Raw genomic sequence first — 17,608 nt, 5'->3', positions numbered from 1 at the left:
GGTGTCAGCTCTCTGTGGTTGGTGGATCTTTCTGTACTTTTGTTCCTGTTATGATCTTGTGAGAACAAATACATACATATCTTTTCATGTTGGGGCAGCTGTGATAGAGAAAGTAAGAAAAAGCTGCACTGAATGGTGAAGACTTATTTAGCAAACTGGTGTGTACTGTAACTGTTGTCATTGATCAGGGTACATTTTTCAATTGCTGTCTTAATCTTGTCTGTGCTCAGCTGCTTTATTTCTGGAAATCGTTAATTGTGAAACCTCAAGCTTTGCTTTGAAGAGAACAAGGTTCTCTTCATTTAATCAGGCGTTTATAATGAATGGCTTCTCGCTAACTGCTGCCGTGTTTTGGGCTTTTATAAACCTTTTGTAATTAAATAGATTGCTTTCTTTAGAATATTGTTATATAGCAATTACATTGCTTCTCTAAGGCCCACAAGATGGGAGTTGATTATCAATATCTGATTGAACAGTTTTATTCATGGCCAAGTGTTTGCAGGCCAGTCTCATTAGTCAAGAAGTTTGCTGCTTATGAAAACGCGACCATCTTTACACACCTTATTTAGGAAATAAATGTAAGCATGCAATTTTATTATTTTAAATTCCAGATGCTATTCCTCAAATTGCAGGGCAGCTGAAGGAACAAAAGCCTTAATTCAGTGTTACAATACTGTCTATACAAACAAATTTAAAAGCACTGAGACAAGAAAACTTAAAACTTAATATGATGTAAAAGTGTTCCACAAACTTACTTGAACAGTATCTTGTTCTTCAGATAAATATTAGGCAAAGAATCTATAAAACTGGAGGCAGCAGTCAGCTAAGGCTAACAAGATTTTAGGCTTGCAGTGACAGGATCAGCAGCATTTCATGCCATTTTAGGCATTACTATATGCTTTGCTTCAACCTTTTGTCAGTTTCTTCCACAACAGAATCCTGCTGCTGTATCCAAATCCCTGGTTATTCCACGAGAAATGTTTGACATGGATTTTGTTGAAAATTTTGATGTGCACTTTGAGGATTATTTTTTCTGAAAGGTTTTATAGTGCCATGCTGAAGATGAATATTTCTAGTTCTTGAACTTTAAAATATTTGTACTTCCTCAGAAGTCTTCAGTCACTGACATTTTTACTACTTAGTGAACAAAATCAAATAGACTGCATTTCTTTCTATGTCCAAGTAGGTTGGAGGAGGGAGTAAATAGAGAAAGGAGTTTTCATGGTAGTGTTTTACTTTCAGTTCTTGATTAGCGTATGTCTGCTGTCATAATTGCTGCCTAGGAGCTGAAATGAGCACCTCTTAGAAGCAGTTCTAGTGTCTGATCCAGCTGCTACTGAAGTCCATGGAAAAATTGCTACTTATCTCAAACACAACTTTGATCAGTCCTGATGCAATAAGAAAATTCACTGTTCAAGTCATGTCAAAAACACTTGAGGATCAACAGGATGTGCTTTTAATCCTCCTTTAGTAACTCCTTGAAATAGACGGCTGGGACTATGACAGTAATTTTTACTTTCATTCTGGAATGCTTGTCTGACAGAAAATGGTCCCCTGTCAGGCCAAGATCAGATAAGCTTTTCAGCTGTGGGTCCAGTATGATCAATTGTAACCATCCATCTCAGGAACATCTGATGGAGATTGCTGAACAAAACCAACAGCATGGGTATTGATTCTGTTCTGCAATCTGATTGATTGAAGGTGCAGAAGTGCCCTGATTCAGCAAAGATTGGTAGATGCAGGCAGCTAGCATTTTGCTCCAAAAATATTTTCATGATGACAAATCTCCTGTGATTTTAAAGCTAATACTGTTGAATGAGATTTTGAGCTTCATAGTCCTCGATGCTTACGTGAAAAGTATCTTGTTCTTTCTAGATGCTGTTGGAGATTCATTTGGTGTTTTTTGAAAAAGAGCTCATCTTCGTTAAATTTCCTCCTTAAGTATATGTAGGTTGTTCTGAAAGTAATGTCTCCTATTTATTTCCATGAAAACTACAACAGCTACAAAGTGCACTGTGGCACTATTTGATAGAGCAAATTCTCAGCTACAAAACTATTTTCCGATGTATTTTCAAAGTAATCCTTGTGTATTTCATATTATGTAATTCTGCAAATATCAAGAAAATCACAGTACTATCATATTTTTCATGCTATCTATGTCTTCAGGATGCTGAGCAATGGCAAGGCAAAAACTGCCATTATAGCTATTGCTAATCAATCTGAATAAATTTGAGAAATGTGCTATAGTTTATTTCCAGAAAGCTCTGCGTGAAATATACGAAGTGTCTTACTTTTGTAGCTCAAATGATGTCTGTAATGATGTGAAGCTCTTAGCAACATGTGAAATATCATTTTATCTGTTCATGTATTAGTAAAATATGCCTTACTTATAAGCAGAGTCTTAGTTCCTTCATTCTCCCATGGTACTTTTAATGGCTATATATTTCCTTGGAAATAGGTCACTACTCATTTCTTGCTGCTGCTAATTCTATTCTTGCCACTAGAGTTTTTATTCAGGTTCCAGGCTGTTACCAGTCTTCTTTGCTACCCTTGCTCATTTGCTGAGTAGAGTGGAAGTCAGATGTTATCCTGATAGCTTCTGTTGGAAATGCCACCAGTTGTGAAATGGACACACTTTTCGCTCAGGCTTTATGGTTCATAGGAACCTTTCTAATCCATCCACCTACTGCACATCTTGGCCTTTATTAGCTGCTAATTTCCTTCTTGAAGCACCACGGTAAAGGATGGTAAAAGGATTTCCTTTCTCTGCCTACAGCTTCGTTTCACAATTCAAGTGCAGATCTACAAACAATAAAAAACAACACCTCTCTATGCCAGGTAATTGTAAGGCAGCCTTGGCAGTTCAAGCGCTGGGAAGAACAGTTGTTCAAGAAGCAGCAGCACCCAGGGAGCTCTTACTGAAGCAGCTGGGAAAGCGACCTTACATACAGAGCTGGTGTCCTCTCCGTTCCCTGCCTGAGGAGTTGGAGGTGCTGAAAAACAAAGGAGACAAAGTGCATGAACGATACAAACTTTTATTCCACTGAGTTACAGAGGCCCTTTTTCCAAAAGCTTGTAGTGGTTGTGTTCACTGACTGCTAGAAATGCTTGGACTGCTTTTCTATCCCTTTCTGATGTAAGAGTTCTTTACTAGAAAGCTAATAATAATTGGATTGGAGGAAATCTAATCTGAGACTGCTATACAATTTAAACACAGCCCTTATCAGTAGTAAGTCTGAGAAGCCATGCAGAAACCAAAACTATTAAGAAGAAACACGTGTTCTTTTGTTTTTCTCCTGGAAACAAGTCTTACGTAGAATGGTTTGTGGATCAGCATCATGACCATTCCTCTGAAGAAGAAACTTAAGCCCTTTGCACATCTGTTTCTGTTGCAGCCATCACAATCTTTTTAATTTTTTTTTTTTTTTCTATAAAGTATATGCATATTGCTTGATGGGTATTATGTAGAAGCCAGTATTTAATGTTGGTGATTTCTATGTGAATACTAGAATTACAGCTGTCAAGGGACTGCTGCATACTCATCGTTTTCTTGCTCACTCCCTTCCCTTAGTGGCAAGCAGCATGCCTTTGCAGTTGTTTCCCTAGAGGATGCTTTGAGTTCAGGGGGCAGAATTTTCTCAGCTCTCATCCCTACATTTGCTGTAAGCAAAGCAGGAAGGCCCATTTATTCCAGCATCTTCAGGCAGCTCTGATATTAACTACTGTTAGTAGTCCAAAAACTGCCAATAAACTTTCATACACTTCATTCAAACAGGTTTATTTTGGTGATTTGTGTATTCTGGGTCTTCCTAGTTCTCTAGTCAGTAATCTGCTTCGCCAGACCCTGGAAACGTCCCTGTAAGCATGGAAATATTTCTAATTAAGAATGGTAATCTGCAACTGGATTTGTGAGTGGCAGATACATTTCCATCTTTCAAGTAGAATCCTCACAGCCACAATACTTCTGGATTCAGTTCTAATTCAACGTGATGGAGAGTTCCAATTTTTCTGGGGAAAACGGAATTCATTAGGTTTTATGCTCCTACTTATTTAAAGTTATAAATCTTGAGTTAAAAAGAGCCTATAACTTTAAATAGTAGATTCCAGGCTAGCCTGTGATAGTTAAGTCTAAGTAACATTTTAATGAACTGTTTTGGTCTTCACCTGCAGCTACATATCACACATGACTGAATTGCTATATGTTTGCCTCATGGTGCTGCTACAGGGGAGCATGTGCTAAATGTCAACTGCAGGGCAAAAAAATCCTTATCCATTCAGACTTGCTATGGCAGTATGCCTGACTATGGAGAGGAAAGCCAAGTTTGCACAGATGTATAATACAGACTGCCCCTGTCTGACAGCCAGAAATCGGTGAAATCCAGTTCCCATATTGACCTATCTTCCGATTTGCTGTGAATCCTAAACTGTCAGTACAGAAGCAGATTTCCTTCTAATAGTTTGCATGATTTTAATTCTTGATTCTTAGGATTCCTGACTGGCTGCTAGCAGACTACAGCAGGTGTGCAAGTTTTGTGTGCTGAAGCAACTAGTGTTGTATGGTATGTAGAGAAACACCACCAGCAAAAGGAGTGGGGACCCAGCAGCTGTATAACCACATGCCAGGGCTCTTGAGATATCTTGCCAGCCACCAATTTTTTGTTCCAACCTGAGCACCCAGGTGAGCCCTTTTAAACTAATAAATACAATTCATTCATTAAACATTCATGGGGAATATAGTCTGTGTAATGTTTTTCATTCATTAATTGAAGCCCAAACAGTGGCTGAACTCTAATTTGTGATAAAAATGTGATCTGGTTTAGACTGCAATTGACCTGGCTTTATGACATATTCTGCTGGTAGAGTAACCATGCTGGCCTTTCATAGTAGATGAAACATTGCTTAAGACAGGCACTCAATTACTCTGCTTTAGCCAGATACACTGTCCTGTAGTCCAGAGGAATTAATACTGAACCCCAAATCTGCTGTGTGTTCTTTAATCCTAAAATTCATGAACCAAGGATGTTAGATTACCAGACATAAAGCACAACCAAGCGTGTTATATTTCCAAAGACATGATAATTTAGGAAGTGACATCCTGATGGAAAAATGATAGGTAAGCATAAAATCTTTCCTGCTGTCAAAAAGATAATTGGACAGCATTTATATGAGCAAATGAGGTAAGTACGGTGTTTGCACAATGTGAAAAGAGTAGACTGTATAGGAAACAGTTGCTTTTGGACTGTCAGCTTTGGAGAAAAGCAGCCTTGTGGTTCAGAAATATTACAGTTCCTTAGTGTTGTCAACATCATTTAAGCAATACCTTTCTGCTTAACCTGGACAACCAGATTGGATTTTATTTCATAAATATGTATTTAGGAGCTGTGCCTGTAGGAAGGCACTCCCTTATGCTCCACAAGGGAGGGCTAGAGGAGTACAGAGTAATTAATCATCAATGCTTGTGCTGATCAGTATGAGCATTCTTTAGAAAGAATGAGAATTCTGTATTTAGCTTGAAAGTTTACAACTTCTATATGCTGTGCCCTCAGAGAATAGCTAATCATGGTTTGTAAGTTTTCAGATGCTTTGGGGAAGGGTGGGGGAATCATCCTTTGTTGTTTGTGAAATAGAGCACCAGCCTCTCTTGAAACAAACGTTAATGAAGGATATTTATTTTTTTACTGAGCAAGAACTTAATCAAATGTTTGGTTGTCTGAAAAATCCAAGTGCCACAGAAAGAATAGGTAATTGACAAGAGATGTCATTCGTAGAGAAAGAACAATCTAACTTGGTTGACATTTTAATTATCAAGGTCCTTAGAAGAATTCCTACCATCCATCAACCAAAAAGACTCAGTTTCCATTGATAGAAACCCCAGTTCTTGTTTAATTGATCATCCCTGATGTTGCAAGAAGTATTGCACGTATATATTGGGTAGTCAGGTACACGTTTAAGAAATCGCTTGGCATCAGAGGGTAAACAGACAAATGTAATGTTGCATGAGTAATCAGATAAACAGTTTGAATTTTTTTTCTATTTGACTAGAAACAAAGGTTTCTACTATGTATCTATTGAGAAAATGTTAATATTGCCCTCTTCCATTGGTACCTTATGAAATATTCTCTGCTCAGCTTTACCTTCAGATTCTTATAGTGGTTATTTCAGAAAAATACACTTTGAGTTTTGTGTTGCCAAACTTTCTCATTTTGAGGTATGCTTAGAAACAGAGATTGCATAATTTAACTTCTATGTGTGCTATTACCATAAGAAATTTCTAAAGATCTTGCACTTTAAAGCTACTTTTATTTTGTAAGTTTCTTAAAACGGAGTGCACATGTCTGCTGCACCACTGTAGATTAAAGCAAAATCACGTGAAAGATCATCCTATAGTTTTATTGTTCAGTAGTGAAGAGAAATTATAGGAGTTACAAAATCAATTAATTGATTTCTATTACCTAACACGGTACTGAGTGGGCTCTGGTCGTGTTCAAATTTTTAATTTCGGTTACTTCTAATCCCATTCTTCTCATTTCCACTGTGTGGTGATAAACTAATTAAAAGCATTAGAATAGATTGGGTAAGGACTGTGCAAACACTGGCAACACAGATCCCAAGTCTCCTCTGCACCATTGCCTCCGGAATTTTGCATTCTTTATTGTTTCCTGCTTGAAATGAGAAGTGCTTAGCACAAAATTAATGACTTTGAGGAGGGAGATGCTTTGCATGAGATGATGTGAGACTTGCCAAATGCTTATTTAGGCTATGCCAATACACAGGAGGTTGTGCAAAGCAGAATCTTGCTAGTGACCTATTGGTGCTGCTTGTGCCTGGAAGCTTGTGCTTGTTTCTTGGCTCTGTCCCCAGCCTCAGCTCTGATCCATGCTGCCACCAGTGCTTGTGGCTGATGGAAGGTGCCCCAGCACTGCAAAGCTGACCATCTGCCCACCTTTCTTGGTAAGCCAGAGCAGCTGAAAAACAACCTTGTCTTGTTTTACTACGTGGCTGCTTACTATGAATTAAGCATGCAGAGAGAAAGGTAGGTAGGTGTGAAGATTGTTTTTATTTGGTAGGAGTGTCAGCTTCAATACACATTAATTTGTAGCTCAGGTAGGTTCTAACTGGTAGCTGTGGCTCCACAACAGATAAGATGGGAGATGGGTAAAGAAGCAGTTGTCTTTTAAGCTTGAAGGTAGAACATTACTGAAAGGACACCTAAGTTCCTTGTAGATGTTTGTATTCCTTGTTTGCTGGTGATATTTTAAATTATTTAGAAATGCTTGATTGAAATGTGTGGTTATGAAATCCAGCTGAGAAGTCCACAGTTTAAATGTTGACTTTTTTTTTTTTTTTTGCTGAAAGGGTATTTGACTTAAACCAATTACTATCACTCGAGGATGTTTATTCAGTACTGAATATAGACATCCAAGGACTGTGCTTCCAGTTATTGCATCAGAGTGAATTAAAACGCACAGTAAAAATATCTGTGGAAGATGAGGTAATGGAGTCTGCTGTGGAGATATTCAAGACCCATCTGGATGTTACCAGTGTGACCTATTGTAGGGTACCTGCCTTAGCAGGGTGGTTGTACTTGATAATTTCTTGAGGTCCTTCCAACCCCTGCAATTCTGCAGTCCTGTGTGATTCTGTGAAATACTGCATAAACAAGTATTTTAGGTTCTCAGATCTTTGTCACAATCTGCTTAGTCTAAGCACTGGAAACTAGAGGCTTCAGAATTGTTGAACTGCTCAAAAGAGGAAATGCAGAAAGGACTCTTTAGAATCCACAGAAGAAAAATTTTCTGGTAAGATCTAAGGCAAAGCCCCACCAAAATGTGGAAGACTCCACAAGTACAGTGATTTTCACAACGGCAGGGATGTTAACACCAGTTAGATTTCAATGATGACAGCTAACAACCATCCTTTTAGAATTCAGCACAACACTCCACAGCCCGGGTCTTAAACTGCTGCACCATGTTCCTATGAGCTATCAACCACCTGCCTTGCTGCTCAGCTCTGGAGGGCTCTGCTTTGCACAGCAGCATAGTGGAACTGCTCTGTACACTACAAGTGCCGCATGGTGATGCAGCTATGCCTTTGCTCAGGGATTTGTCTCCCATGTCAGTCAGGAGCCCACCTCCTCCTGGCCCTCTTGCAGAACAAGGCCTGGCCTGCAGCAGCTGTACATCAGTTGGCATTGAAATAATTGCCGAGTAGCAGGGAAGGGAGAGAGACATAAATAGTAGAAAGAAAATAATAAATTTTAAATAACTAAACTTTACACAAGTCTAGATCACTGACTTCTGGATATAACCCAGATGTACTCTGTTCTGAACCTGTGTGACTTTTTGGCCTCCCAGCCAGCCATGTAAGGTAATAACTGCACAACTCTTTCTGTCAGATCCATGTTGTTCACACAGGTTTCAGCTGAAGGCAGAACACTGTCAGTGCATGAAGCAAGACTCTCTGGGAAAGTGCACTCTATTTGCTTCAAATGTCAAAAAGGTTGTTCTGGTTGTGGGTGTAAGAGCGTGCTAGCATATGCACAAGAGCAGTCACATTGTGTAAGTTTGGGTGTCTAAATTAGGAACATAGCTGTGTAAGGATCCCTGTATTGTCTGTGGAGAGAAAAACCTTCCTTAGAGAGATTCAAAGTGGCAGCTGAACTGTTCTTCTATTCAGCATAATAAAAATGACACAGTTCAAACCTCAAATAATTGTTATAAAAAGTCTTTACAGCATTAAGCAGCCTGGTAAATACCTACATTCGCGCAGAGCTGTAAGATCTGTGTTTCTTTACAGCTTCTTTAGTCTATTTTGAATCTTTTAATAGGCTGTGGTGTATGGAATGGAAAATTAAAGCTTTTGATTTATGTGCTGCTGCTTTGCCACTTTAAGCCACAGTAAAATACTTACGAATGTTAGATGACAACTAATATTTAGTCATGTGAGTAACTGAAGAGGTTATATCAGGGAGCAAAGGGAATGGATAATTCATCTTTTTAATAGTTTCTATATGCTGGAAGAGACAGGGTGGTTCTGTAGCAGAGAAATAAATAGAGAAGCACTCCCAGTCCCTCAAGCTCTAAGGATCAGATAAAGACCAAGCTGCTGCAAAACATGTTTAGGTGAGCAGTGCCAGCATGATGGGCACATTAAGAGTTAGTGCTAAAATAACAGACAAGCCTATGTGCATGAAAAATCTTGGTAAAATACACATCCCTTTCCCTAAACTTACTGTGAGGCCACTTTTTTTTCCAAAAGTTTTAGCAAATGTTCCGTTTTAAAAAAAGATTCATGTATCTTCTTTCTGAATTAGCTTTGGCCTTGTTCAAAAAAGGCAAAAGGCACTGCAGTCTTGATGATTGACTTCAGAAGAGAAAAAAAAAAAAGCAAGGCTTTCGTGGTTTTTAAGCTGAAAAAAGACTTAAAATCACCATCTGCTCTAATCTCTTCTATAGGCTATAGAATCTTATCAGTTGTTTCTGCATAATACCTTTACCTCCTCCTCGAGTTACGTCTTTCTTAAAAAGTCATGTAGGCTGTAGGATTAAAATACGTCTTCAGTTGGTGCATAATTTTTTTCTGGAATACAGAGAGTTAGATAATATGATTTTCTGTTCTTGCAGGTAGAGAAACAATTGAAATCTGCAGCTAAACGTTTTCTCTTCCTGAATCTTGCAATCCATTTCTGCAATTTATTTTCTGTAAGTTGTTCTCTGAAAGCAAGGCAGAACCAGCAAATAACACTAGTGACTCATTAACTTTCTCAGTCATCAAAACCTGTTCACGGTCATTCTGAGACCACTGAATAATTAGATTTATGAAGATATTAGAAGGAAAAAAAAGCAGATATAACAAAACTTCATATTCCGAGTTCTGAAATTAATTCTTTGGAACTGATGTAATCAGGTTTTTCTATAAGAATTTACATTTGCAGTGGCTTTCCACTGTGAGCATTCAGTAGTTGGGAAGGCACAGATGTATGAAATCCAAGCAAATCTAGAGTTCATTCTTGGTGAATATGTTTCATTAATTTGTTCTCTTTAGTAAATAGTGAAGGCCAGGCATTTTTAAATACAAACTTGAGCACTATAGTACTATATATTTAAACCAAACAACAGTGTATGTGACACTAAGTCCTCACTTTGGCCATCTCTCCTTTGTAGAAAAAAATAATCCTGTAAAATTTACTAGAGTTTGTTTTTGTATGCCAGAACAGAATGAAGTTCTCATATTCTTTCAAATTTTTATTAGTCTGAAGAATTGCTACTATCAGGCTGTTTTGGAAAATTTGGATATTAGAGACTTCCTTGTGTTCCAATAAGATGTTTCTGAGTTTAGTGGGTTTTTCTTCATTTTTTGGTGGTGGTTGTTGATTTTTATTTTTATTTTTAATTCAGACACTGTCTGCAAACCCTGGCACATCTCTTCAAATTAGATTTATTAAATTGACCAAATATCACCTTCTAAGCTGCTTGAAAAACACAGAAAAATGGTTATGAAGGCTAACTACAGGAATTGTACTCTGAAAGCTGGGTGTATAGACACTTTCTCAATTTTAGAGAAGGTTGTTGTGGTTGTTGATTCAGTATATTATGAGTGACTACTAATAGTAAAATTATTCCAATGTGACTTTGAATCCATTAAACCAGTCCCTGAAAATATCCTACTAACTAAAAGCAATTCTTAGCATAAGCAAAGTACAACAATGGATTTTCCAGTATTCAGTAATGTGTATGGCTGACCACTAGAAAATAAAATTTAAGATGGAAAAAGCTAACAATAGACTTTGCTGGTAAAATTTAAACTGAAATCAGTGATGAAATTGAGTGGGAGAGCAAATCTGATACAGTAACTGGCATAAAACACTAAACATTTTTAAGCAGGATTTGCATTCAGGTATATGGAATTTCAAAGTGGCAGCCCTGAGAAGTATATTTTGAAAGTGGATCTCAAATGCTCTTATTAACTAGATAGAAGAACTGAGATATTGTGGGACTATAAAGAAAACCAAAAAGGAAATAAACAGGACAGTCAACCAATTCTTTATTCATCAAATAGTCTACCCTTCAACTCCATCTCTCTCCAATTTAGAGATAAGGATGTGGTGTGGCATCGTGTTAAAGGCCTTGCAGAAATCCAGGTAGACTGCACCAGTTTTCCAAGTGATGCAGAATTAAGTTTGCTTTTTTTACATGACTTCAGTGTTTTCACAAGTTCAGGTGTTTGCGTATATAGCACTGTTACACAGAATGTAGCTGCCACCCGTGTTAAAGCATTTTAATAAAAATAACCTTAAGTCTCAATAACCTTAATATCTCAATAACATTTATTGTGGTTCTTGCAAATATATCTTTCCATTGTTGTATAATTGATGTGAAATAATGTATTTATTTTAATTAAAGTTAAATGATCACAAGCTAACTTGAGAAAAAAGAATTGTACTTGAGACAAAGACAGAAGTAGCGCTAGAGCTGGACACAGCTTAATATAAGTGGTTTCCAAGTCTGTATTTCTTCAAAACGTCTAAGAAATCTTTTCTTTTCTTTACAGTAGATTCTGGTTTCTAGTAATTACTCCAAGACAGTGGTTACAGAATCATTTTCAGCTTCGAAGTTTCAGTTAGATACCTTAGCTGCAGGATGAGAAATTAACAGTATCAGTATCTACATTGTTTAGAAAACAGGGTCAAGTTACACTCACTCATATCTCTGGCTGTCCTTAGCTTAATGCTGTTTCAAGATAGTGTTGAAAATTATGGACTAAAAATATCCACTCTAACTGACAACTAAATGGAATCAGACCTATAAGGCTGTTTTATGTAACACAGAAATGGAAAGAGAAGCCAACAGACTCAGACCAAGAAGAAAACTTTCCACCAGTTAGCATAGCAGACTTGTAGCTTTCATCTCATGAGTGTTATGTTTACGGCTACCCCTAAGTATGTGCATGAGTATCTGGAGAATATTATGAGTCAGGAGGCACATAAAATATACAAACTTTCTGGTAAGTCTAAAAGAAATTTTATAACTCCTTACCTAATCAGAGCTAGGGGGAGGGCAAGAGCACAGCTAAGAGCTGCAATTTGTTTGTAGTTTCTGTACCTGTGACAGGGCTAGGTAAACTCAAATATCTTAAAATGCACCTTCAAGAAAAGTGAGCTACCTATGAGGGTACTACAGAAACAAAACATTTAGAGCAGAAACCATCACGCATGGTAAACAAGTACAGTCCTTGAGACGCAAAAGTAGTAAGCACATGAATAATGAGACCCATTCTGCAAGCAAAATGTAGGTTCAGATCTCAGGGATTTCTTTGCTTACTGATACTATCTAACCTTCTTCTATGCATTTTTCTTTTTCCTATTTTTTTATTATTATTTTCTCTGTACATGTTTTGATATGTGTTGTATGTAGGACACAGTGTGTCAAATGGCACAGTATCACACCTTCCTGCTTGTCAAATGTCCTTTGCTTCAAGGATATCTGAAGCATCAAGTTTCAGTGTTGCTTTCTTTGATGCAAACGCTGAGAATGTGAGAGTTTGTTGATGGCAAGGAACTTCCTCCTTGCTTGTTTGCTGAACTGCTATGGTTTTTCTCTTCTCCTTTTCTTTTTTTTTTCTTCTTTCCAAATCTTATCAAATGAAGCTATTACTTAGTCAACTCTTTAAAATATTTTGTTCTTTGCAGTGATTTTTTTTTTCTAGGATATCATCTTGACTGAGCTGTGTTGTTTCCAGACACTTTGATGTTCTGGGTGTCATACTTATCTTCTAACTTTTCCAGGAGACAGGAGCTGATACAAAGGCTGCAATTTCTCAGCCCAAGTCCATGGCACACTCACTCTCTTAATTCAGTGCTATTTTCAAAATGTCAAATTTATTCAGAATAATTGCACATGCAATTTTTCCAGCAGATAGTATTAACTGTCTCAAGTGAACTAAGTGTTGCAGTTATTAATCAACAGCTTATTACCCATCTTACAGATGCTGGGATACTACAGTGTTGAGGGGAAATATTATGTAAAAGGGATTGCTCAGAATTTGTACGGCAACACTCACATATCTAAACATTGCAGGGGATAGCCTTCTAGGATGAGGCCTTATAGATTCTATGATACACAAAGCTAAGGTAGTTAAAAGATATTTTTCTTTTCTGGCAAATTAGGGAATGAGAGAAAGCAATGGTTGACACCAAAGGGATTTACTGTTCATATTCCAGGGCGTAGATACACTCTAGAAGCTGTAAGTTAAACAGTAAATCATAACCTGTAATGCAAACAGTAATGCAAACCTTTAGAAACAAACATATTTGTGTGGGTTTTTTTTAATGCAAAACAGTAAAAATGGAAAGCTTGTGATTCTTTCTGCACTCTAAAGAAAACTAAAGGTAGATTAAACTGAAAGTGGAAGTGAGATGCCAGTTGATTGGCCAGAATAAGCAGTTTGCTCCACATAAAATAATAATGATGGAAAGTATTGCTGTCTTACTATGGGGAAGATATTTTTCACTGAGGCATCTCAGATTTCTACTGTATCAGAATTATGCCTATGGATGTGTTTGATCTTGCTCCCAAGGAATGAAGATCTTTCTCCCCACTGGAAATGAATACAGACCTAGGGATTTGTACCTTCTAGATATTCGCTGCTAGATGTTGTGCTGATGGTTTCTTTCTCTAACCAGGAAAATAAATCCCTCTCTCCCCTTTTCTTTGGTTCTGAACTTTCCTTCATCTGTGTCATTATTATGTTGTTAGATAAATGAGAGAGATGCAGTTTGAATTGCTACTGAAAGGAAATTTTCACTTTCTCAGGTCTTGACTGGTAAGGAGACCGGGATGTTTATTTTTCACTGTTCTTGACAGTCTGAAGTGCTGATATTCCCTTGTGACTCTTGGCTCTTCTCTCCTATGATAGTACAATGCCTGAAATTCTTATCTTGCACTAAAAGCCTAAAAGAGCCCTTAAGTTTATGCAACAGGGTTAGTGTGTGGGGGAGTATTTTCACAGTCAGTACTACTTTCCCTATACCAGACTTTTTCTCTGTACACAAGACCTTGTGTGTAAGCACTGCTACATGAAATTATTGCTGCTATGCTGCACTCTCCAGGAGGTATAAACCTGGTGAACACTGGTCCTAGGGGACCAGTGCAGGGCTAATTGCTAAATTTCCCTGCAGATCAACTCATTTCACCCCATAGATGTGACTTTCTGCTCCATCTATACAGGTAGCTGTGGCATTGCTTTTTTATTCTGTCATGCTTTTCTTTTCCTGAGCTGCACTGAGTTTTGTTTCATCTTGGAAAATAGGCAACAAGCACAGAAAGAGGTATTTTTTTCTGCTAACATCACTATAGATTCTAGTGTAATCTTCCTGAAAAATCTATTTTGAGTAGTGAAATAGGGCTTTTTCACACGTATGTAGCTCCTGTGATTCACGCTATGGTAAAAAGATGGAGCTTATCTGTGTAAAGAGATTTAAAAATGAAAATAAAAATGTATTCAGTGAGGCCATCCAGTTGCTGGGCCATGGTCTGTGCACATCTGTTGATCCTTATATATTTTGTCTGTTGCATGGCAGTAAAAAAGTTGCAGAGAAAAGTTTTCGTTTCTCATTCTGCAGAAGTTACACACTACTCAAAAGCATTCAGAAGAGTAAGAGTTGCAGGAGCGGGCCCTCTGTATGAAAACAAAATTCTAATATGCATTTTGCCAAATCCTTGGTAATAATATCTTGAATAATGCATACTTACAAGGAGAATTATTATCTTCATATTAAGAAGAATTAATGAAGAATGAAATTAATAAAGCAAACTCATTTCAGCTTGATAACTAGTTTTAAAAATTTGCAAGATAGATGATTAGTTTCTGTGTGATGAAGTAATACTCTGAAGGAAGTGTATGGATACTAATAAACCTCAACAAAATAGCGCAGAAACGGCAACTGACAATAACATTGGATTGGGTAGAAATCTTTGCTATCTCTAGATTTAATCTTCAGTATGTCAAGATTCAATACAATCAAGAATGAATCAAGGGTAAATCCTATTGGACTTTTAACTAGCAGCTGTTCTTTATGCTACTGAGCAAGTCTGATAGTCTAAGAAAACAGGAAAATAGGCTTTTCTACCTCTCTGAAAAAAAGCAAGCAGTGACTTGCAAGATTTAAGGAAATTATATGGTTGAAAAAATATGTCTGCTTGTGCTGAAACACTTCCTCTAGTATGACTCCAATGATTTGCTTGCTTTTCCCTTGTTTGAATAGAACCAACATTTTTCTTTCTAATAATGGAGAAGCAGAATGTGTTAAATATTCTATTCCATGAAAACAAATCAAAACATGACTGTTCTGTTTAAAGTAATTCATAGGGAGTAAATACACTTTTTTTTCCCCCCTTCTGCTGCCTCTTTGGGCCTACACACACTGAAACTAAAGAAAAGCGCAGATGAGACTGATGAACTGCTCTCATCTGATCCTGACAGATGCCACTGAGGACAGAAAGAAGGGTATCATCATCCTTCTGAGTTAAGCTAAATCCATGATATCAATTGGAATGTACATAATGCACAACAGCCAGTTTTCACCATCACCTCCTATCTCATGTTGATTTTCCTTCCTTCTTTCTTTCTTGAGGTCTTTTTCTGACCTCTGTGTGTCTGTGTTTTCCTAGGAGGTGTGACTTAACTGTTTAAGACTGTGGCATGTCTTGTTTCATTGCAGTGAACCCATGACTAAAAGGGCAGCTAAAAGCAGTGTTGTAATCATCAGCTGCTGTTAGGAGTTTGCCAGGTTTTGGAGTGGTTGATAAGACCACATACTGGGCCTGTCCTTCTTCAGTTGCAAATATGAGCTGCAAGTATGAAAATAGCTCATTCTTTTCATTTTTTGTACTCTTTTCCTCTTCCCTGTGTGTTACTGCCCTCAGTTACTGCTCTCTTTAATACAAAGTATGAGGGCTTTCATTAATAAAAGCTCACTCTAAGGATTGTAGGTTAAGACAATGGAAAATAAAAATGTTTACTGTTCTGCTCAAAGTGCTTTATCTTTCCCATTTCTTTCTTATTGTTTAAGAAAATATTCAAAGCATTTTAGTGGTGTTTCCACTGTGAAACCAAACTGACATTTTAAAACTTTAAATTTAGATGTTATATACTGCCATGCTCAAATAGATATTTTTGACTCACCTTGTCTTTACAAAGTCATACTTCCTCTCCCTGGTCATTTGACCAGCAAGAACAATTTTTCTGAATACCAGCAAATACTATACGAACTTGGGAAGGAGAAATGAAATAAGCTTATAAACATTTCCCAGCTCTAATCATAGACTGAGATATTTTCCACCTGCAGGAAGATCCACTAACATGTATTTTCAAAACGGAGCAGACGTAAAGCATGGCTTTGTTCTCCACACCGTTTGGTGCATGGGCCTAAGCATAGTACACAAATTGGAGAGATTCTGCTTTTAATTTGGTGAAAAATAAAGCTGTATATCATGCCATATGTCATGAAGCAAGTAAGTGCTGCTCTGTGAATAAATCTAGCTTTCTGTGCCACTTGAAGTGGATCAAATAGTACTTCTCAGCTGCACTTGCACTCACAATGGGCAGAGCTCATAGAAGCTGATTATGCAAGCACTGCAAGGGAAAATAAATGCATAGAAATATCACTGCAAATGGCTGCCTCCTTGAGATTCAGTATATATTTAGTTCCCGTGTTGTCCCTTTCTTTCATCAGTAGTAAAAGATAATGAGCTTCAGGGACTGTGGGAACCAACAGTTGCAGCAGAACTAAGATATCATGCAAAAAAAAAAAAAACCAAACAAACATTAAAAGGATGACAGGAGATCATGCTTGATGGGAGAGGAAGTGCAGGACTAGGCTTGTGACTGCTTGAATGGCAAAGCTTTCTGTCAGGACTTATTAAATGCTCTGCTTTGTGCTTATTTTTGTTTGCTAAGAATAATGTGTCATGTGTCATTTGAATTTTTTATCTAGCCCACAAACAATTTTTTTTCTTGTGAATTTTGAAGACAGACCTGAAGGGGCTAATGTGCAGAGAAGTGGCACTGGTTTCCCTTGCAGCCAAGTAACATTGAAATACAGCTGAAGAGCCCAGCAACCATTGCTCATGTAAGCTGGGCAGGGGAGCTTCAGCAGGGTAAGCAATAGCATTATTACTGCAGAGAATAGCTATCCTAGAGCTATTATTAGCTGATGAAGGCATAAATTGTAGAACAGTTCACTTGCTTCAGTTTCTACTGGTCTTGAATGTGAAATAAACATAGTATGAGTAGACAAGACTCACGGCTCCGTGGCTCAAACAGGAGCTCATTTTCTTGGCCTGTAATAAAAATACGTTTCTGTAAGAGGATCAAAGCAGTTTTGGTTCTTTCATTGTAAAAGTCTAATTGAGTGAACAGTGCATTTGGTGCTGCCATAGTTGCACTGATAGTTTTATCGTTGCTTAATGCACAATATACTTATCTTGTATTGTAGGACGAGTCAAGAATGTTAGCATTATGCTTTAGAATCACTAGGCAGGGACTGAAATACACCAGCAAATTATGAAATCTTGTTAGCGGGACAAGAGATGAATAATATTGGCTTCTA

The sequence above is a fragment of the Tetrao urogallus genome (genome assembly GCF_951394365.1).
Source record: "Tetrao urogallus genome assembly, chromosome: 2".
NCBI classification, from domain to species: Eukaryota; Metazoa; Chordata; class Aves; order Galliformes; family Phasianidae; genus Tetrao; species Tetrao urogallus.
The sequence above is the reverse complement of the archived record's forward strand: the minus strand, read 5'-3'. Positions refer to the sequence as shown.